The sequence below is a fragment of the Ascaphus truei genome, chromosome 2 (assembly GCF_040206685.1).
Source record: "Ascaphus truei isolate aAscTru1 chromosome 2, aAscTru1.hap1, whole genome shotgun sequence".
Taxonomy (NCBI): Eukaryota; Metazoa; Chordata; class Amphibia; order Anura; family Ascaphidae; genus Ascaphus; species Ascaphus truei.
The window spans coordinates 457,444,207-457,468,447 of NC_134484.1; the positions used below are offsets into that span (position 1 = coordinate 457,444,207).

Sequence of the window (24,241 nt, forward strand, 5' to 3'; positions counted from 1 at the left end):
GCGATTCGCTGTTTCCGGATTTAGTTTTTTTATTATTCACAATCCAATGCGCGGATTCCGCCGTCCACGCTGGGATTATGAAATTTGCGCATTGGATTGGTAAAATCTACACGCGGATTGTATCTAATGGCGTTTCTTTATTAAAATGTAGAAAGGCGCTGTCTTGCGCTCCGGGGAGCGTACTCGATAGCTTATCTAGCTGTATGTGGATCGGGGGGGAGAGATGGAATGTGGTCCTTCGGAAGAAGTGTATGTCCTGGACACTGTGGCACGACGGCGATGTTCCGTATAAGGACCTAAGCCGGAACCTGCCGATGTGCGCAGTTCTGTTACTGGGACATGGCATCTTCTTACCTCCTGTGCTTAACCTCACATCCACCCAGAGTCCCGCTGCTGGCAGTCTCAATCCACGCCAACCTCCGTAGCCTCAAAGGATCCTCCCTCTCCCCCCTCCGGGTGCCACCGACAATGGGAAACGACAGTAAGAAGGGTGAAATAAGGAAAAATGGGGTAACCAGTTATACAGGAACTAAAAAGGGCTTTATTGGAACATGAATAAAAGGTGTTCCATATGTTCCTTTTTGAACACCTTTATTCATGTTCCAATAAAGCTTTTTTTTAGTTCCTGTATACCTGATTACCCCATTTTTTCCTTATTTCAACCTGTGGACAGCATGTGAGTGCCACACTCTTCTCTACACTTCTAAATGGCATTTGTTTATCAATGTGCACGGAATGAAACGGGCACAATTCGGCGACGGCTTTTAACACCGCGGAACGAATTTTGATGCACACTAACTACAGGGTGCATCTGACAAGACTAGATTTCATTTGAAAGGATAACCTGAGAACCTAATGCTTGTGTAATGGGTCTCGCTTTTTCTTGCCGTCACCAGAGATGCATCTTTATCAGAAACGATATGACAGTAGGTGAGCAGGAACTCTGGGAGAGTGCTGCATCGTTTAAGGAAACAGGGTGTCTGGCTCCAGTCAAGGATTCTGATGATGGGGAAAAGTACGTTGACATGTTACTACTACCCACTCTATCCTTTCCTGGCACTTTATTATCTGACTGGCTATAAGGGGGATGACCGCTCTTCATGTGGTGTAGCATTGTGGACGTTCCAAGGTGATTGAGTTTCCTTCCCCTGTTGACTTTCTGCTTGTATATGCTGCATGTGTTGTCTGGGGCCGGGTAGACTACATTCCAGGGCCACATAGCTCCGTTAATAGCTTAACGAAGCGTTAACTTAAGTTCAAAGCTCACTAAGCCAGTGTTCAGGACTGTTTTCAGCCATGATGTTACTGCTAATATTATACCATTCCAAAGTGTGGATGTAGTGTCTCGTTGACAGTCGCAACGTCAAAAGACGTCAAGACGTCTCGTTACCATCGTAATGCGACTCCGTGTGACATCACGTTGGTGACGCTGCGATCCGGAAGGAGGTGGGCGGCACCAAGGAGGCGGCCACCACATGTAAGTGCCTAGAAGCGGCGGATCTTTAAATCCACCGCTGTATACGGTTGTTACCTCCTTCCCATGGTACCAGGGAATGTACTTCACAGACAGTCATGTCACACAGTCCCAAGAAATGGCTCCACTGCAAACTGTGAAATAGATTGTTTTTGCTGGCAAAAGCCATTTGCCTACGCAGAACTCTTGCAGGCGAATGTTTTGATTGGTTGACAGTTCACCCTGTGCTTGTGTGCATATCATGAAATATCTTTTCTCAATTCATAGACACTATCAACTAGCATTTGAACCTTTTTGATAATTGGTGGGAGTACACTCGCTGACACCATCATTCATTGCTGCTGAAGGTTACTCATTTCCTGGTGTGTACCTCCACTTTTAGATGGATTAACCATTTGTAGCGCTGTTTCCTTCTGAAGACAGTATGCTACCAATGCTGTCTAACCTGTTGGCTCACAGGGCCTAAGACTCCGTCACGGAGAGCCTGGGGCGATAGGTACGTGTACAGATAATCTCTTACCAAGTGCAGCGCCTCCACCTTTGATGGCTCCCAGAAGAGCGGGAGTGGTTCCTCACAGGACAACAATATAATACTACGCACACAGCATATAAAATAAACAGTGACTTTACTTCTGATAACCATAACCTTGCATGTCATACATTAGGTGTTTCTCTTTTAGGAGACACAATAGCTAATGCGTCTCACAGAACGCGACCCTTCACCGTGTGCCCACACCGTGTCCAATTCCCCCCCCCCCCACACCACAACCCCACCCCCAAAGTAAGGTATGTGTGTGTGACTGCGCAGCCACTTATGTACGGATGTTGTAGTTGGTGCATTTAAGGATGTTACCTGCCGACGCTCCTGCGCTTGGGCCTGCAAATAGACTTCGCAAAGGATCCGACGACGCAGATCTGACTGAGGTACCGCCCGGGGCGATCCCACCCGGTTGGCTGCTGATGTGCTTGAAGAGGTCTGGTCCCAAACCTCTGGGATGGTGCCGTGACAGTCTCTGGGTCTTGACACTTCTCCCACTAATGTGACAGGTTCCTATTCTAGGGCCTGTCCCTGCATTAACTCTAACTGACTGTGACTCAAGGCATATCTGGGCCTGGGGTATCGTGCCTAGTGTAGAGGCTACTTGCCTCTACACACAGAGCTCCTACCTCTTCCCCTTCCCGGTCTTCTCTGACCAGCGTGCTCCCCTGCGCAACCTCCTACCACGCTCCTGTCGCCCTATTGGCTCCCTGGCGTCACCTGGTCAGACTGAGGCCTCTGGGACTTGTAGTCCCCTGCTCTATACCTTCCCCGATTGGTCCGTGGTTCGCGCGCTACTGCAACCCCTGGCTGCGCATGCGCAACACTTACGGGGCTCACTGCGCAGGTGCGAATACCAAAATGGCGGCGCCCTGAGCACTCGGGCACCAGGGCGCTCCCTGCACTCACTGCAACCTTCCCTTACTCTCCCTTGGCAGCGGAGATGAGGGTGAACCTGGGGGACCTGGCTACATCTTAAAGAAGAATTTTTATACAACTGTCTGGGACCCACTTTTGGCTGTGCGCCAGTCTTTTTTCCTTTTGTACTAATTTCCTGGGCCAGGTCTCTAGTCTCTTCAAAACCTTTTAGTGTGTGTTTTGCTAATTTACTCAACTTGTTTCTCAAGACCTCACTGCCAGTGGTGTTAAGAACTCCCGGCCCAGTACCTAACCCTTCTGTGATATCCCCTATAATACTGCGCTTCTGTCCATGTGCCAGGTGAGCTTGTTCATACCATTTAGTGATAGATCTATCCAATACCGTAACATGTCGGCTGCAGTTACAAATATACCATTGTTGGAAATGTATCTTCCACGTAATCCATGTGTATGGTCCATTGACTCCTATCTTTTGCAGTGAGTCCAGTTTAACCTGCATCAACTCTCATTTCTCAAAGGTTTTATGTACAATGCAAACAAAGAAAGATGCAACCTGAATATGCTGTTTAATCTTATCAGATTCATTTTTTGGAACTCTTGGCATTATTATCTTTTTCCAAATTAAACATGTCCAGCTTTCTCCTAGGGTCCAATTACCTGTCAATAAGGGAATTTCATACCTGTCAGCCTGTTAAACTGTTAATTTTCCAATTATCTATCCAGGTTGGGAAATATTTAATCCTCTCCCTGCAACTTTACATTCTGCAATTAACTTTCCACAAGGGATTACTTCCCACCCTCTTCTCTTGCTCCCTTCCCCCCTCTTCTCTCGCTCCCTTCCCCCCTCTTCTCTCACTCCCCTCCCTTCCCGCTCCCTTTCCCCCACTGTTTCACCCTCTTTTCTCTCACTCCCCTCCTCCTCTCACTCCCTACCCTCCCTCCTCTTGCCTCTCACTTCGTTCCCTCCCACTGCCTAGTCTCTTATTCTCTACCCCCTCTTCTCTCTCCTCCTCCCCCTCTTCTCCTTCACCTCCCTCTTCTCTCTTTCATTTTCCCCTCTACCTTCTCTCTTTCATTTCCCCCTCTTCTCTCTCTTCCCCCTCTAAACGCTCTCTTTTCTCCCCTCCTCTCTCACTCCTTTCCCCCATCTTCGCTCTCCTTCTCCCCCTCTTCTGTCACTACTTCCCCCCTCTTCTCTCTGACACTCCTTCCCACCCTCTTGATGGTGCTCGCCTCCGATCAGGAAGCGCACCCGCAGGGCTGAGGTAGGGATGCAAATTAACCGACCAGGGCCCAGGGACAGAGTCATGTTAGAGTATCCTTGGTCGGTAAGCAGGCAGGAGGTCTGGACTGGCGGCAGTGGTGCAAAGTCCAGGCAACAGGCAAAGGGTCAGGGCAGGCGGCCGGCACCGATGTCTGGGTCACGGTCCAGGATCAGCAACATGGATTCCAAATGAACAGGCTAGGCACAGCAACAGGCTAGCCTCAGGGACAGGGAAGGCTCAGCTACTAGAACCCAAGGTGACCTGGAACACAGGGATAGCTCACAAACAAGGAAGGTTCAGTAACTAGAAGCCTAGGTGGCCAGGAACACAGGGAAACATATACAATGCTCAGGCAGAGGTTGGAAGTTACTGGCTGCTATTTAAGCCCTTGAACAGGTGCAGCCAATATAGCAGGCTGCCAGTAATCAAAATGTCCACAGCAGCTAAGTATGGGCAGGTTCCAGCCAAAGCCTGGACCTCTTACACCCCCTCTTCTCTCTCGACTTTTTCTCTCTCTCTCTCTCTCTCTCCTCCCCCTTTTCCCCTCTCACTCCTTCCCCCCTTCTCTCACTTCTCCCCCATCTATCTCTCCTTATCCCCCACTCCTCTTTCTCTCTCCTTCCTCTTATCTCTCCCTCCCCTTATCCTTTTCTCTCTCACCTCTCCCACCCCACCCCCTTACCCTACTGTGGAACAGGGCGCGTGTGGTGTGCTGGGACATACCTGGCAGTGGACTGGACCCACCCAGGTGGTCGATTGTGAAAGGTGGTCCGGACTGCCTGTGGGGCCTAACTTCAGGTTAAGGACCTTCGGCAGAGCCTGACCAGCTGCACAAGTAGAGCCTGGGCGGAGGAGGAAGGGAGAGAAGAGTTTACCCTGTAGAACTGCCAGAATGCTGCTCTGGCTTCTAAAATAAGTGTCGGAGTTCCGACGCGTTTCGTTCCACTCTGGTGTTCTTTTTCACATAAGGAAAGAGAACACAGACAACCATTCTGCTAATGGAAAGGGAAATGTGAGCGAGTATGTCTTCACAGAAAGGGGTGTGGATTCAGGAATAGCCTCCCACAGAAAAATACAAGGCTATTCTAAATGTAAAAAAAAAAAGAAAAAGGGATGCAACAGGATCTCAGGTTTCACAGTGGATTAGAGAATAGTAGGTAGACCATATGTATGTATATCATTATTTATATAGCTCCGATTGTGTACTCAGCGCTTTACAAAGACAATACAGTACACGGAATTATAATAGAACAATAAGCACAGCAAAGTCAGACAACAGGAAAGGAAATCCCGGAGAGCTTACAATCTAATTGGTATGTCGGAGACTTACAGAGACCGCAGGTGAGGGAATAAATGCTGGATGGCAGTGCTTGTCCACAATGGGTGGTAGGAGTAACTGTATGTGTGGGACAGTAGCCATTAGTGCAGGATATTGGGATGCTTCTTTTGGGAAGTGAGTTTTAAGGTTGGTCGGTATTAAATTAGATGGGTTAGCACCGTTAGCAGGGAAAGCGGTAGCAGGGAAGCGTGGGCGAGAGCAGGTGTGTATATGGCTGGGTCCAGGATAGAGAGAGAGGAAGTGAATAGAGGATTTGTGGGGGTCCTTTGTATTGAGGGGTGTAGAAGTTGTTAGCAACAAGGTGTGTAAATAATGGTGCAGTGTATGGGCACATGCATAGGTGGAGGGGAGGAGAGGTGAAGAAATGTGGGTAGGAGAGGAGTGGGGAGAACAGAAGCTTTGTCCTTGAAATGTCTGTGAATTGAATGTATAACCTCTGCTCATTTAATGTAACCATGTATCTGTCGTCATAACTCTGTGCCCAGGACATACTTGAAAACGAGAGGTAACTCTCAATGAATTACTTCCTGGTAAAGCATTTTTATAAATAAATACAAAGGAAGGAGGAAGCAGCAAACAGAAAAAGCAATAGGTAGGGCATACTGACAGACAGGGAGAGAAAGGCAGGAGGAGGGTTCCCAGGTATTGGAGGATAAGAAGAGCAGGGTGTGAAAGAGCAGATATATAAATCAGGCCTGGGAGGGCCGTGTAGCACAGAAGATTAAACAGCAGCTCAGAAAGTGAGTCTATAGACGTGTAAATATTGTCAGAGCGTTTAGAAAGCCAAGTTCTCCCAGCTGCAGGGTGCTGGATGAAGTGCAGAGTCCAGTTCGTGTATTCTTCGCCTCCAATGCAACTCCAATGTTAACTCCGCAGACACTTCATACAGTATGTGACGCTTATGATTTGGATCCGCCCGCAGATCGGACGGTTCCTTTTGGTCCGCGGATTTCCGCAGGATCCATCTCTAAAAAGGGCGATTCTCCTCTTGCTGATTTTTTTGTTATTATTGACAATACACTCCGCTTACCGATTTTAAGACATCAATCCGTGGATTGTATTGTTATAAATCGCCAGCGGTTTGTAACCAATGGCGGTTTTGTTTTAATCCATGTGGATTGAAACGGTAAAATCCGTCGGCGGATTTTACACCGCAAAACGGATTTTGAATGGCAAACTCTGGGGAATTCCGGGAAACGGATTCGGACTGGTTCTCCCACCTCTAGTTAGTCAGCACTCAGCCTGCCTAAGGCCGAGACCTTGCTAGGCGCGTGTGGCATCACATGCGCCTGCCGCAGAGGCGATTTGTGGCCTGTGGAGTCTGGAGGAGGAGACGCGACCAAGAGCAGCTCTAATTCTAATTTGGGGGGCGTGCCCGTGGCTTCACATGAGCGGTCCGTCCTCATTGGCTGACCCACGCACGTGACCCGGCTATCACACGGCAAAATCAAAAAAAATTGCCTGCTCTGGAATCGAGAGCACTATCGCTCTGCGTCACGCGCACGGTCTTGCGCTCCATGGCCCGACTCAGATTTGTCTCTGATTTGTAAACTTCTGTTTTTCAGTGACTTATAACATCTGATCTGTATTCCCATCAGGCTACAATTTTGCAAGTTTTTGCAGAGAGGAAAAACTAAAGTCTTTGAGCTCAAAGTGGATAAAATTAGGAGTTTGCCACTTTTTTCTACATTTTGATTTGCTCTCATCCAGCAAAACAAAAACAAAAACAACAACATCAGAACAGACTTCCACTCACTGGACTTCCCACACCACGAGAGCTTGTCATCCTCTAGGAAGCAAACCCATCAGGAAACTTACAGTAAATACCATACCATTTTGGGGATATTTCGATTGCAGCCAAACTCTAGTAACTCTGCACAGTTGGACAGAAAACAGAACTAACTTTGTTGCCAATGTGCAAAGGGAAAAGCGTATGCAACAATTTCCATAAATACATAGAAGTCATATTCATCATTCTATATATCTCACATAGTATAACAGAAAGTGTCAAATTAGGTACAGTGCTGTTGAATTGGTCCCCCTGACATATTCGGGAATGTACTTGATACTGATTTACATGTGTCTCATTAAACGGTTTGACAATTAGACACAAAAGTTGGAGTTCCATTATACTCTTTGGGCTTGCGTACCTTCTGTTATACTGCATGGTGCAGATACAAAGGTTTGCTGATCTGTCTGGACAGGGAGGGGACCATTTTTACACCATGGGATCAATCCTCAATAATATTCAAGCCTCATAATCAGATTTAATGTTCGGCTTGCACTATTATATCTGAAGTATATAAATCCATTGTGTCACGAAATTCAGTGTTTAACAAGACAATTCCAACTTGTAAACCGAGACAGTTCTTCCGTCTTTATTAGAAAAGACACATCCAATAAACGTCCCTTTTTAATTCACTGATTTAAAAGCCACTTGAAGATTACTGTGAAATAGCAGGTTTTAAGATGGCACTGTTTGCACATATGCGTGGGTTTTCCCAGAATCCCTAGCTGCAGTGGAAGTATCGAATGCTATGTGCTAATGGGGAAAAGCAGGGTGGCAGACCTGTCTGAGACATGAATGTGTTCACAAGTGGTGTTTTTATTTGCAGTACTCCGGTTTAATTTGAAATGTTTTTGGAAGACTGCCAGCACCTGGCTGCTTGCCAGCAGTTATAAGGCCCACCAGGAATGTGTGCAGTGCACCCTGGGAAAAGCTGTCAAAAAATACTTCCTTGTTTATGCTGTTACTTATTAAATTGTTGAAAGTCACAGCGATTGACTTTTCTCACTTCATATCATGAGGAATGACAGATTAACTGCTAAGGGGATCGGAAGCCGGTGGTAAGTACTGTGTGTGTGTGTGTGTGCATGTGTGCGTGCGTGCGTCCCCACGTACTGCACTGTAATACAGAACTAATATTACCTGCAGAGTTAAGGAATACATGTTTTAGGAGAACATTGTTGCAGTATTTTTACTGTTGCAGTTACATAAGTTTTTGTTTCTGAGGCAGAGGGTTACAAAATGATCGTGTGATCTCTACGTGAAAATGCAATTCGGCTGCAAGAAATGATTTCTAGCTTCACGAATGTTGTTCTGCATTACGTTCCATACACGCAGAGGGCTTGCACCTAATGAAGTGCAACTGTGGTGATATGTGAAGGCAAAGGATGAGCTGGAAAAGTTAGGAGACATACTGTATGTATCCATAACTGCATTACATACAGTAATGAACGTATATGCCCTCTACAAGAAGCATGTATTTGCAGGTGTATTGTATGTATAACCTTCAGAGCGTTATACATTTGCATTTAAATGGCTAAACCGAGCATATTTTGTGCTATGAATACTGTATAGTATGTTGGTATGTGTATTCGTTTGCATGTACTATAGTGGCGTGACATCATTTCCAGATAAGCAGCTGAACATTGAACTTCTCAATAGCTCTGTAATAAATCAAATCAAAGCTGGGGTGATTTTATGAACCCCGCTTGCAAGTAATAGCAGAATGTAGGGAATGAAAACAAGGAAACCTATTGTAATAAATCGGAAAGTAAACATTCGAATCTCCCACGATTATTTGCGGCGCTGAAAATGAAGTAGTTCTTGTAGGTGCCCATATCCTGAGAAACGTTTCACAGTATTGTAGCACGGTGCCCCCGGCTCCTTATTTCTCTGGCCCCAAGACTGTAAGTCCTGGTAAGGAGCAGGCAGAGTTGGGGTTAAATCCCTCATAACATGAGTCAGCCTGTGTGTTCACCATGGGATAGATAATTTGTTGTGGTGTTCAGGTGCTAGCTGGGACCGTTGGAGCATGTGACCCTGGGGGTGGGTTTCCTGGAGGGGTGCTGCCCTCTTACCGGGCCTAAGGAGTGGGACCCTCCACTGTGGTATAAAACATGGCACCCATCCAAATGTAGTCTGTTCTGTCCCAGATAGCCTCTCCTTAAGGAGGTGGCTGGAGTCCCTTACCCCAGGGAGCTGACGATAGGCTCTTGGGGCCTCAAGCTCCTTGGGCTGATTCCAAGGAAGGGTCCTGCGAGCTAAGCTCTGACCCAGGAAAGAGGCGTGCAAGCTGCGAGGGATAGGAGAAGGATAGTGCCTATGGTTGCACCTCTCTTGCACGGGAGATGAATAAGAACACCTGCAATAAAGAACCAGGTTATACCATCGCTGCTGTGTGTTCTATGGAGGAAGGAGGTGCCTGTGGGGGTTACCCCTGTTTCTAATAGGATCCCTGCAGGATGGAGGCCCTGCTCATGGAGAGACGAATGCTGAGAACCTGTCCTGTTGCTACTCCCAAACACCAACAGCGGAGACTCAGCCTTCTGTACACTTACAGGTTAGCATCACAAACACCAGGTACCTGCAAATCTGCCGGAGGGAGGGGGGGGAACGGTGCTACAGTCTACATTACTGTAATGAAATCTATACTCGCGGTTAATCATTAAACTGCAATAGTGCCGATTGGGGCAGAACCGCTCGGGAAACTCCCAGGGACGTCAATCAAGAGATTAAACAATCTGTGCAGTTACATCGTTCTTGTTTCACAGCCACTGGATTAGTTGATGTGTAATTTCAAATGAAACAAATCGGATTAGTTTTTTTGCTGCGGATTAAATTCTGCTCACGTCTATGACTCTCCTCTCCAACCAAGGGGCAGATCCACACAGCTCTGTTAAGTCGGGGCAAATAATGTGACGCTAACTAAAGAGGTAGTGGACGTTATTTTCTTTGAGTTTAACGGGTATCCACAAAGCTAATTATATGCAAACAATAATGGCCGTTAATTGCCTTATTAGAATAGGCTTAACGCCATGGTAAATTCGCACTGCCTTGCGTTAGCTCAGCATGACTTCTTACGCCCGTCTTAACTAAAGGTGGCTCCCGTCAGGGCCTGAAATGTGGGTTTTGCTGGAGAGGAGAGAGACCTGATATGATAGACTCTGCCAAGCCGTCTCTGTCTCTGAAGCACGGACCTCCCCCCCCCCCCGCAGTGTGACCTTGGCTGCACTATCTCGAGGAGCCACAACTTTAAGTTCCAGAGACAGCAAGTCTTGATACATCTGTGTATACTGAGCCAGCCTTCTATTGTATGATGCAGACAGACAGCATCAACCTTTATCAACAGAATTATAGAGAGAGGAGAATATCCAATAAATGTTACAGTGTTACATTTGCCGTTACAGTTTTACTTAGAAAACAAAGTTAAAAAGGATTGCACTAAATCCTAAAACAGTTTTATACAGGGCACAAGGTAAATCACAACATTGTATGTTATTGGTTTTTAAAGTCCTAGAAATATCCTACGTGTGTTTTCTTTAAAGAAATCAGTTCTGTACTACGAGGAAATACTTATTTTTTAAAAACAACTCTGAATGACATTTTTAAATGTATTATAATGTAACAAGCATTCTTTTGTTTCTATAGCAACCATTTACAAAGTCACACCCCCTTCCTCTTCTGAAACAGCCTCTGGCACAAATCCCTTTTTGAGCGCTGCCCTCTCTCTAGCAGTGCACCAATTGTATCTAGTGACTGCCTGGTCACATGATCTTCCCCACAGAACTTTGCATCTTTGGTCCTCTTCGGCTGCCCTGACAGCCATTTAGTGAACCCCATAGGCCGAATCTTCGACAATCGATCACAGGAGAACGGATCGATCGTCAGCTTAGCTAATTACTTATCATTGTGTGATTGTAATGATGCGCATATAAAAGGAGGGAAATAAAAAATTAAAAAACGGCAGCTTGGACTGCTGCTGATTAAAGATACCGTCAACATTAGATGGTAAGCTCTTTGGGGCAGGCTAGTCCTTACTCAAAAAGCATCCCTTCTTTATTTGTTTGAACCCCTTCTCTGGCAGAATTAAATGCCAAAGTGTACAGTTATTGGGTTGTCGGTCCCTGGTAACACATGTACAGTATAGCTACACAATATAACCTTTAACATTGCCCGGTGTGAGGGAGGATTACAGGCGGCTCCTCTGTGACATACCCATTCTTTCTGTATTACGACATGTCAGCAGAACGTGTGCTGCAAGTTGCCACATTATTCCTTATTGAAGTTCTGCAATAAAAAACCCTTTCCACTCAAATATACTGTAAACGAATCCGGCAGCTTTTCTATCGCTGTGACTCTTGTGTAATATATAAAAAGAAATAAATACTACCGTACAAAATATAGAGAATAGACAGCACATGAAAGAAAGTTTAATATAATGTTATTTGCAGGGTGCAATAAGGAACAAAGAGAGGATCCCAGTTCCTCCCAGTGGAATATACACACTGAAATGTTCCAGCACTCGCTGGCTTATGTGGTAACATGACTTGTAAAGCATCACGTGGGAACGCCGGGTTACATCACGTGTTGTGGAGTTCTGCAATGTACGGTAGTATTTACTGACTGCTGGAAGAAAGGTCAAACCCGGAGTATGCCAAAAAGAACCGAATTTAATGAACACAGCAAGATAAACAGAAAACCTGGAATAATGTCACATCTGCAAGGAATACACAAACATGGACCCTAGGGGTAGTGAAGGGGGGGTCAAATACACAAGGGAGGGGATACCACAATGGGAGAGGAGGAGGGGACAACAACAAAAAAGGGGGGGGGTGTATGTAGTGGGTGGGTAACCAGAGGGGCAACGTTTCGGGGGGGGCACTGCGATTGCAGAGGCCCCGCGCTCTTCAGCGCAAAGCCTCTGTAACTCACTTCCTCAGGCCCGTTCTCTCAAGTCCAAAGGGACAAAAGGAACTTCCCTAAACCCTTGTAGCCCCACTGTAAAGAACAAAACCAAACACAAAAGGCATAAACTGTAATCAGAACAAAGCTCACTGAGTCCAGATCCTAGTAAGAGAATGAAATGCTCAATAGAAACAAAATCCAACCGTAAAGTCCTTAGTCAGGGTCAGTGTCAGGGTCAGGGTCAGAGTCAGGGTCAGGGTCAGGGTCTGGGTCTGGATAATCCTCTCTCTCTCGTCGAACCGCTCACCTGACCTGCGTGTCGCGCCAAGAAATCAGTTTCAACTGGTTTCTTGCACAACGCGCGCCCCCTCCTGCCTCCACCCTCGGGCGCCCCCGCACCGTCTGTGGGCGCGATCAATACCTTAAGGCAATCTGATCACGCCCCATGCGGACGCCTCAGCGCGGTCTCCCCCACCATGAGCTCAGCCAAAGTCTTACTACATCTGTACACGAAGAAGTCGCTCCCCTGCTGAAGAAGAGATCTGCCAGGTTTCAGAAGCTGCGGTATAATGTCATCTCTGAAGATATCTCAGGTCGGTCCCTTTAAAAGGAATCACACTCCAATGAATGTACACTTTACAACAACGATTACAGCAGGTGTGGCCAACTCCAGTCCTCAAGGGCCACCAACAATGGCTGAGGCACTGATTGAGCCACCTGTGCTGAAGCAGGTCTATCCTTAAAACCTGAAATGTTGGTGACCCTAGAGGACCGCTGTTGACCGCCCCTGCACTCCAGCTGTGAGAACTTTGAACGAGCGACATAAATTAAACATTGTTGGTGTAACTCGACATTCACTCTGTATACTTTTTATTTTAAATTAATAGTCATTTATATATTGAACTCCAACAATATTCCGGCTGTGCCCATGTGAGAGTTTGGGTTGGTGCCTATCGTAACTGCTATCTGTATTAAAAGAAATGCAAACACGAAGGCAGCGAGCCTGGATCACAAATGTGTCTGAGATGACCGGCTGAATATGTCGTTCCACTCAGACCTGCTTCCTGGAGAAATAGTCTAATAACGCGCTGCACACCACGGGTGTCAATATTTACATGGACGTGTTAAACCTCCACAGTGCAAACATAGAAATATCCTTTATGGGCAAAGCTCCAGATATAAATAGATTGGAACGTTAAAAGATTCTCTGTGCTGTAGGGGCGACTGATCACAGAGGCTATGGGCTATATGCCAGGGGTGTGCAAACTGGGGGGCATGAGACTTTTTTTGGGGGGGGGGGCACGGCGATTGCACAGGCGTCACATGAAACCGCGGGGTCACATGAGGTGACGTCACATGACCCCGCATTAAAGGTAAGGGGGGGGGGGTGCGACACAGGGGGAGAGCAGGCAGGGGGGGGGGGGGCCGCCTCGCAGGTAGTTTGTGCACCGCTGCTATATGCCAGCCTATAAGACACCTGACATATGCATCTGAAAAGGACATAAGGCGCTTTATGGCTAGTTCAGTGGTTTTCAATCTTTTTTTTGGTTAAGGAACCAATAGCAACTCTGTGATCAGATGCATTGTAAGGATCCCCAACCATGTGTAATTTCAACACTGATCAGATGCATTGTAAGGATCCCCAACCATGTGTAATATCAACACTGTGATCAGATGCATTGTAAGGATCCCCAACCATGTGTAATATCAACTCTGTGATCAGATGCATTGTAAGGATCCCCAACCATGTGTAATATCAACACTGTGATCAGATGCATTGTAAGGATCCCCAACCATGTGTAATATCAACACTGTGATCAGATGCATTGTAAGGATCCCCAACCATGTGTAATATCAACTCTGTGATCAGATGCATTGTAAGGATCCCCAACCATGTGTAATATCAACACTGTGATCAGATGCATTGTAAGGATCCCCAACCATGTGTAATATCAACACTGTGATCAGATGCATTGTAAGGATCCCCAACCATGTGTAATATCAACTCTGTGATCAGATGCATTGTAAGGATCCCCAACCATGTGTAATATCAACACTGTGATCAGGTGCATTGTAAGGATCCCCAACCATGTGTAATATCAACACTGTGATCAGGTGCATTGTAAGGATCCCCAACCATGTGTAATATCAACACTGTGATCAGATGCATTGTAAGGATCCCCAACCATGTGTAATATCAACACTGATCAGATGCATTGTAAGGATCCCCAACCATGTGTAATATCAACACTGTGATCAGGTGCATTGTAAGGATCCCCAACCATGTGTAATATCAACACTGTGATCAGATGCATTGTAAGGATCCCCAACCATGTGTAATATCAACACTGTGATCAGATGCATTGTAAGGATCCCCAACCATGTGTAATATCAACACTGTGATCAGGTGCATTGTAAGGATCCCCAACCATGTGTAATATCAACACTGTGATCAGATGCATTGTAAGGATCCCCAACCACGTGTAATATCAACACTGTGATCAGGTGCATTGTAAGGATCCCCAACCATGTGTAATATCAACTCTGTGATCAGATGCATTGTAAGGATCCCCAACCATGTGTAATATCAACACTGTGATCAGATGCATTGTATGGATCCCCAACCATGTGTAATATCAACACTGTGATCAGATGCATTGTAAGGATCCCTAACCATGTGTAATATCAACACTGTGATCAGATGCATTGTAAGGATCCCCAACCATGTGTAATATCAACTCTGTGATCAGATGCATTGTAAGGATCCCCAACCATGTGTAATATCAACTCTGTGATCAGATGCATTGTAAGGATCCCCAACCATGTGTAATATCAACACTGTGATCAGGTGCATTGTAAGGATCCCCAACCATGTGTAATATCAACACTGTGATCAGGTGCATTGTAAGGATCCCCAACCATGTGTAATATCAACACTGTGATCAGATGCATTGTAAGGATCCCCAACCACGTGTAATATCAACACTGTGATCAGATGCATTGTAAGGATCCCCAACCACGTGTAATATCAACACTGTGATCAGATGCATTGTAAGGATCCACAACCATGTGTAATATCAACACTGTGATCAGGTGCATTGTAAGGATCCCCAACCATGTGTAATATCAACACTGTGATCAGGTGCATTGTAAGGATCCCCAACCATGTGTAATATCAACACTGTGATCAGATGCATTGTAAGGATCCCCAACCATGTATAATATCAACACTGTGATCAGATGCATTGTAAGGATCCCCAACCATGTATAATATCAACACTGTGATCAGGTGCATTGTAAGGATCCACAACCATGTGTAATATCAACACTGTGATCAGATGCATTGTAAGGATCCCCAACCATGTGTAATATCAACACTGTGATCAGGTGCATTGTAAGGATCCCCAACCATGTGTAATATCAACACTGTGATCAGATGCATTGTAAGGATCCACAACCATGTGTAATATCAACACTGTGATCAGATGCATTGTAAGGATCCCCAACCATGTGTAATATCAACACTGTGATCAGGTGCATTGTAAGGATCCCCAACCATGTGTAATATCAACACTGTGATCAGATGCATTGTAAGGATCCCCAACCATGTGTAATATCAACACTGTGATCAGATGCATTGTAAGGATCCCCAACCATGTATAATATCAACACTGTGATCAGGTGCATTGTAAGGATCCACAACCATGTGTAATATCAACACTGTGATCAGATGCATTGTAAGGATCCACAACCATGTGTAATATCAACACTGTGATCAGATGCATTGTAAGGATCCCCAACCATGTGTAATATCAACACTGTGATCAGGTGCATTGTAAGGATCCCCAACCATGTGTAATATCAACACTGTGATCAGGTGCATTGTAAGGATCCCCAACCATGTGTAATATCAACACTGTGATCAGATGCATTGTAAGGATCCCCAACCATGTGTAATATCAACACTGTGATCAGGTGCATTGTAAGGATCCCCAACCATGTGTAATATCAACACTGTGATCAGATGCATTGTAAGGATCCACAACCACGTATAATATCAACACTGTGATCAGGTGCATTGTAAGGATCCACAACCACGTGTAATATCAACACTGTGATCAGATGCAATGTAAGGATCCACAACCATGTGTAATATCAACACTGTGATCAGATGCATTGTATGGATCCCCAACCATGTGTAATATCAACACTGTGATCAGATGCATTGTAAGGATCCCCAACCATGTGTAATATCAACACTGTGATCAGATGCAATGTAAGGATCCACAACCATGTGTAATATCAACACTGTTATCAGATGCATTGTAAGGATCCCCAACCATGTGTAATATCAACACTGTGATCAGATGCATTGTAAGGATCCCCAACCATGTATAATATCAACACTGTGATCAGGTGCATTGTAAGGATCCCCAACCATGTGTAATATCAACACTGTGATCAGATGCATTGTAAGGATCCCCAACCATGTGTAATATCAACACTGTGATCAGGTGCATTGTAAGGATCCCCAACCATGTATAATATCAACACTGTGATCAGGTGCATTGTAAGGATCCCCAACCATGTGTAATATCAACACTGTGATCAGGTGCATTGTAAGGATCCCCAACCATGTATAATATCAACACTGTGATCAGGTGCATTGTAAGGATCCCCAACCATGTATAATATCAACTCTGTGATCAGATGCATTGTAAGGATACCCAACCATGTGTAATATCAACACTGTGATCAGATGCATTGTAAGGATCCCCAACCATGTGTAATATCAACACTGTTATCAGATGCATTGTAAGGATCCCCAACCATGTGTAATATCAACACTGTGATCAGGTGCATTGTAAGGATCCCCAACCATGTGTAATATCAACACTGTTATCAGATGCATTGTAAGGCTCCCCAACCATGTGTAATATCAACACTGTGATCAGATGCATTGTAAGGATCCCCAACCATGTGTAATATCAACACTGTGATCAGATGCATTGTAAGGATCCCCAACCATGTATAATATCAACACTGTGATCAGGTGCATTGTAAGGATCCCCAACCATGTGTAATATCAACACTGTGATCAGGTGCATTGTAAGGATCCCCAACCATGTATAATATCAACACTGTGATCAGGTGCATTGTAAGGATCCCCAACCATGTGTAATATCAACACTGTGATCAGGTGCATTGTAAGGATCCCCAACCATGTGTAATATCAACACTGTGATCAGATGCATTGTAAGGATCCCCAACCATGTGTAATATCAACACTGTGATCAGATGCATTGTAAGGATCCCCAACCATGTGTAATATCAACACTGTGATCAGATGCATTGTAAGGATCCCCAACCATGTGTAATATCAACACTGTGATCAGATGCATTGTAAGGATCCCCAACCATGTGTAATATCAACACTGTTATCAGATGCATTGTAAGGATCCCCAACCATGTGTAATATCAACACTGTGATCAGATGCATTGTAAGGATCCCCAACCATGTATAATATCAACACTGTGATCAGGTGCATTGTAAGGATCCCCAACCATGTGTAATATCAACACTGTGATCAGGTGCATTGTAAGGATCCCCAACCATGTATAATATCAACACTGTGATCAGGTGCATTGTAAGGATCCCCAACCATGTATAATATCAACACTGTGATCAGGTGCATTGTAAGGATCCCCAACCATGTGTAATATCAACACTGTGATCAGATGCATTGTAAGGATCCCCAACCATGTATAATATCAACACTGTGATCAGATGCAATGTAAGGATCCACAACCATGTGTAATATCAACACTGTGATCAGATGCATTGTATGGATCCCCAACCATGTGTAATATCAACACTGTGATCAGATGCATTGTAAGGATCCCCAACCATGTATAATATCAACACTGTGATCAGATGCATTGTAAGGATCCCCAACCATGTGTAATATCAACACTGTGATCAGGTGCATTGTAAGGATCCACAACCACGTGTAATATCAACACTGTGATCAGATGCAATGTAAGGATCCACAACCATGTGTAATATCAACACTGTGATCAGATGCATTGTATGGATCCCCAACCATGTGTAATATCAACACTGTGATCAGATGCATTGTAAGGATCCCCAACCATGTGTAATATCAACACTGTGATCAGATGCAATGTAAGGATCCACAACCATGTGTAATATCAACACTGTTATCAGATGCATTGTAAGGATCCCCAACCATGTGTAATATCAACACTGTGATCAGATGCATTGTAAGGATCCCCAACCATGTGTAATATCAACACTGTGATCAGATGCATTGTAAGGATCCACAACCATGTGTAATATCAACACTGTGATCAGATGCATTGTAAGGATCCCCAACCATGTATAATATCAACACTGTGATCAGATGCATTGTAAGGATCCCCAACCATGTGTAATATCAACACTGTGATCAGGTGCATTGTAAGGATCCCCAACCATGTGTAATATCAACACTGTGATCAGATGCATTGTATGGATCCCCAACCATGTGTAATATCAACACTGTGATCAGATGCATTGTAAGGATCCCCAACCATGTGTAATATCAACACTGTGATCAGATGCATTGTAAGGATCCCCAACCATGTGTAATATCAACACTGTGATCAGATGCAATGTAAGGATCCACAACCATGTGTAATATCAACACTGTGATCAGATGCATTGTAAGGATCCCCAACCATGTGTAATATCAACACTGTGATCAGATGCATTGTAAGGATCCCCAACCATGTGTAATATCAACACTGTGATCAGATGCAATGTAAGGATCCACAACCATGTGTAATATCAACACTGTTATCAGATGCATTGTAAGGATCCCCAACCATGTGTAATATCAACACTGTGATCAGATGCATTGTAAGGATCCCCAACCATGTGTAATATCAACACTGTGATCAGATGCATTGTAAGGATCCCCAACCATGTATAATATCAACACGGTGATCAGGTGCATTGTAAGGATCCCCAACCATGTGTAATATCAACACTGTGATCAGGTGCATTGTAAGGATCCCCAACCATGTATAATATCAACACTGTGATCAGGTGCATTGTAAGGATCCCCAACCATGTATAATATCAACACTGTGATCAGGTGCATTGTAAGGATCCCCAACCATGTGTAATATCAACACTGTGATCAGATGCATTGTAAGGATCCCCAACCATGTGTAATATCAACACTGTGATCAGATGCATTGTAAGGATCCCCAACCATGTGTAATATCAACACTGTGATCAGATGCATTGTAAGGATCCCCAACCACGTATAATATCAACACTGTGATCAGATGCATTGTAAGGATCCCCAACCATGTGTAATATCAACACTGTGATCAGATGCATTGTAAGGATCCCCAACCATGTGTAATATCAACACTGTGATCAGATGCATTGTAAGGATCCCCAACCACGTGTAATATCAACACTGTGATCAGATGCATTGTAAGGATCCCCAACCATGTGTAATATCAACACTGTGATCAGATGCATTGTAAGGATCCCCAACCATGTGTAATATCAACACTGTGATCAGGTGCATTGTAAGGATCCCCAACCATGTGTAATATCAACACTGTGATCAGATGCATTGTAAGGATCCCCAACCATGTGTAATATCAACACTGTGATCAGATGCATTGTAAGGATCCCCAACCATGTATAATATCAACACTGTGATCAGGTGCATTGTAAGGATCCCCAACCATGTGTAATATCAACACTGTGATCAGATGCATTGTAAGGATCCCTAACCATGTGTAATATCAACACTGTGATCAGATGCATTGTAAGGATCCCCAACCATGTGTAATATCAACACTGTGATCAGATGCATTGTAAGGCTCCCCAACCATGTGTAATATCAACACTGTGATCAGATGCATTGTAAGGATCCCCAACCATGTGTAATATCAACACTGTGATCAGATGCATTGTAAGGATCCCCAACCATGTGTAATATCAACACTGTGATCAGATGCATTGTAAGGATCCCCAACCATGTGTAATATCAACACTGTGATCAGATGCATTGTAAGGATCCCCAACCATGTGTAATATCAACACTGTGATCAGGTGCATTGTAAGGATCCCCAACCATGTGTAATATCAACACTGTGATCAGATGCATTGTAAGGATCCCCAACCATGTGTAATATCAACACGGTGATCAGATGCATTGTAAGGATCCCCAACCATGTGTAATATCAACACTGTGATCAGATGCATTGTAAGGATCCCCAACCATGTGTAATATCAACACTGTGATCAGATGCATTGTAAGGATCCCCAACCATGTGTAATATCAACACTGTGATCAGATGCATTGTAAGGATCCCCAACCATGTGTAATATCAACACGGTGATCAAATGCATTGTAAATCCTTCTGTATTTGATACAATTTTCAAATGACTAGAAAATTGCAGGGAGGCCTGGGGAACCCACGGCTTCCTAGAAACCCTGGTTGTATAACACTGGGCTAGTTAATACAGGCATACCCCGCATTAACGTACGCAATGGGTCCGCAGCATGTATGTAAAGCGAAAATGTAGTTAAAGTGAAGCACTCCCTTTTTCCCACTTATCGATGCATGTACTGTACTGCAATCATTATATACGTGCATAACTGATGCAAATAACGCATTTGTAACAGGATCTATAGTCTCCCCGCTTGCGCACAGCTTGGGTACAGGTAGGGAGTCGGTATTACTGTTCAGGACGTGCTGACAGGCGCATGCGCCAGCTGCTGTTTGCCCATTGGGCGATATGTACTTACTCGCGAGTGTACTTAAAGTGAGTGTCCTTAAACCGGGGTCGGCCTGTACAGCTAAGTCAATGATTACATTTGACACATAATTTGCAGTAAATGTCTTGCTTATGTCTTGATGTGTCAGATCCCCACAACATTGTAATCTAGTGAAACGTTTCATATTTGATACACAGACAACTATGTTGCTGAATTTGTTAAGATAAGATATTTGTTATCAGACATTACTGCAGAACACAATGTGCTCCCAATTTATAGCTACCTCGAAGTATAACAACTTTATTTAGCAAAGTACAAATCATCCCACCCACCAATGCCAAGTGAAAGGGTGCAAGACCATGCCACGTGAGCACTGTTATTATTAAAATTATTTTATTATTAATATCTGATTATTAATAAGTTAACACGTACTGATTCAACAGAGAAGAAAGCATCTGCTTTATGAAAAATATTCTGATAGGCTCAAGATCTATTCAGTATGCGGTGGAGACATTCATTTAAATGGGACATCAATCTTCCCAAGCAAGGAGAAGAAGGCTTCACCGCATATTGCATCTGGGTCCAAAAGAAAGAGAAAAATGTGTTTCATAATGACAAGACATTACTAGATATAGAAAAAGAGTAATGGCAGAGAAGGAAGATCTCAGAAAAATAGAGAGGTACAGATGCAGCCACCAGTATTAGAAAACGTACCTAGGAAATTCTGGGAGATTCTGGGGCAGTCTCACAGTACATTGCCTCAACATTTCTGTGAGATTCTTAATGGCCCATCGGATTAACACAGTCTGGGGTCCCTGCAGTTCCATTCAAACTGAATGCTGTGTTAATCCGATGGGCCATTAAGAATCTCACAGAAATGTTAAGGCCTTTACTGTGAGACTACCCCAGAATTTCCCAGGCAAGAGTTCTAATACTGGTGACTGCATCTGTATATAACCAATGGAATATTTTTTTTATAAGTGTGAATCTTCACACATATTGAAATTGTAATAATATCACTAAATAGATCACGTAGAGTTACGTAGAGTTAATTATTCATGTCCCCACACCTACAAATTCTTGTGCTTCTCCTGCAATATCTCGGTTGTAGTTCCAGGGCACTTCTTGGGACATTCATTGGGTATTATTCAGTGTCTCCAGAACAAGAAACAGAAAACGACTGGGGAGATTTTTGGGGAACGATGTGATTAGGATGGAAAATGAAAGTTCAAAACAATACGTTAAAGAATTGATGACATGCGATTGAGCACGCAGAGTATCTCACCTCTATTGCATTGCCCGGAAACCTCGCCTGCAGTTTAACTATTGTACGACAAAGAGAAGAATGTAGGCGGGTTGGGGCGACTCTTAGGAGGTGGTGTGTAGATACATTCCCACATCTTGCCTTTGCTGTACCTGGTATAAACTGGCAGGTTATCACAAGATTGCAATGCCGTAGGATGCCAAGCTGCAGGTATAATATTTATACCAGATATGTTACTAAAGTAAACATAACTTGAACAAGTATGAGCATGCATTACTCAGTAGGAAGCTTGGGCGTTATGCATATAATACTATTATACTTTAGTCACTGGTATGTGCGGGTTAGAGGCCAATTAATCTGATTGGATGAACTAAATCAACTTATATCATCTCTTACCCCTTTTTATCATCACTTGCTGTACATTCTGCGCTCAAAGAAAGAGGTCATTTGGGGGGTGCTCGTCCCTTTTTCTTTCCAATGAACCGCTCGTGCCTGATGTTTCTTCTATCCATCCTAAAAATAGCTTGTCCCGCTGAACAGGTCAAGAGAGAAAGCTAAAAATAGCATTTCATTGACATACAGTAACAGTTATAGCAACAATGTATCAATGTATCTTTGCTGCGTAAGTATGTTGCAATAAGCTTGCAAGCAGCTGAGGGAGTTTTCATGGCTACATGGAGAAATAGGAAACGGAGTCAGTTTTATTTTAACCTCTGTGGTTTGCATGCATCGAAAAAGATGATGTGGTGTAAACCTCCCAGGCCCTCTACCCGACCCCGAGACAAGGGGAGGCTCAACTCCAGTCCTCAAGCCGCCCCAGCAGGTCAGCTTTTCAGGATATCCCTGCTTCAGCACAGAGGGCTCAATCAGAGGCTCAGTCGATGACAGATCAGGTTCAATCAGTCCCTGCTTCTGCACAAGTGGCTCAATCAGAGGCTCAGTCATCGACTGAGCCTCTGATTGAGCCACTTGTGCAGAAGCAGGGACTGATTGAACCTGTGCTGAGACAGGGATATCCTGAAAACCTGATCTGTTAGAGGGGACGGGGGGGAGGTTGGGAGGCTTGAGGACTGGAGTTGAGAACCCTGCCATAGACACTCACCTCCCTTCCTTATGGCTTGATTACTTCTGCCCTTTAATATCTGTGGCTAATGTTTTCTAGTTCAACCCTGTGAGTGCCGGAGGGGTCGTGGTGCCGGAGTGCCACGGCCTCTCCGGCAGAGTGCGGTCATGTGACCGCTTTGAATAGCAGGGAGGGGATTGGTAACCGTGGTCACAGCACACCACACAACCAACGCTTGAAAAAGTAAAAAACTTTATTTTAATGCTACAGTGAGCATACAAGCACCACTCTGACGCGTTTCGTCTATAGAAAAACTTTTTCAAAGAGTGAATATCCCCACGAATACCGGAACTTATATAGGAAATGACGCTTGTCAAAGGTACCTCCCTAATTGGCAAGGACCTCCCATTAAACTAATAATATTAAAGTCAAAACGTCATTCCCTTAAAGAAACCAGGTACTTACACCTCACATATACTGTTAAAAAAAATGCATTAATCACACAGATTACATAAACTAGGATTAAAAACAAAGAATTTAGTAATGCTCACTGATATACATAATCAAATAATACATGAACAACTTAGAAACAGACTTATTATTACTTACAGAAAAAGAGAATGATGTGGATCCACTATCTCTGATTACCAATTGAATATTATCATATAATTGTACCATATGTACCATATATTATTGCACATACGTGCCAAGATTATAAAGTCTATAGTGTAGTATCCTATCAAATGTAATATAGCGGATACAATATATGCAAATAGAAATCCATGCAAACATTAATAGTCAGATGGTAATACATAATTATGACTATAATGACAGAATACACCCCGACACTCCCCCTCCGCTCAGACAGCCAGGAAGTGTTTAAGTTCCCACTCCTGGTTGATACCGAGCGGGTGAAGA

The 24,241-nt window shown here is 44.3% G+C and overlaps 1 protein-coding gene across 3 annotated transcripts in view; it reads left to right on the forward strand.

Annotated features, from left to right (window-relative positions):
• Nucleotides 1-8,217: 8,217 nt before the first annotated feature.
• ALS2CL (ALS2 C-terminal like) overlaps nt 8,218-24,241 on the forward strand; it is a 131,077-nt gene continuing 115,053 nt past the window's right edge. For all 3 annotated transcript variants that reach the window (XM_075588012.1, XM_075588014.1, XM_075588016.1), the window contains exon 1: nt 8,218-8,342. The gene's annotated coding sequence lies outside the window, so the exon portion shown is untranslated. The remainder of the gene's footprint in view (nt 8,343-24,241) is intronic.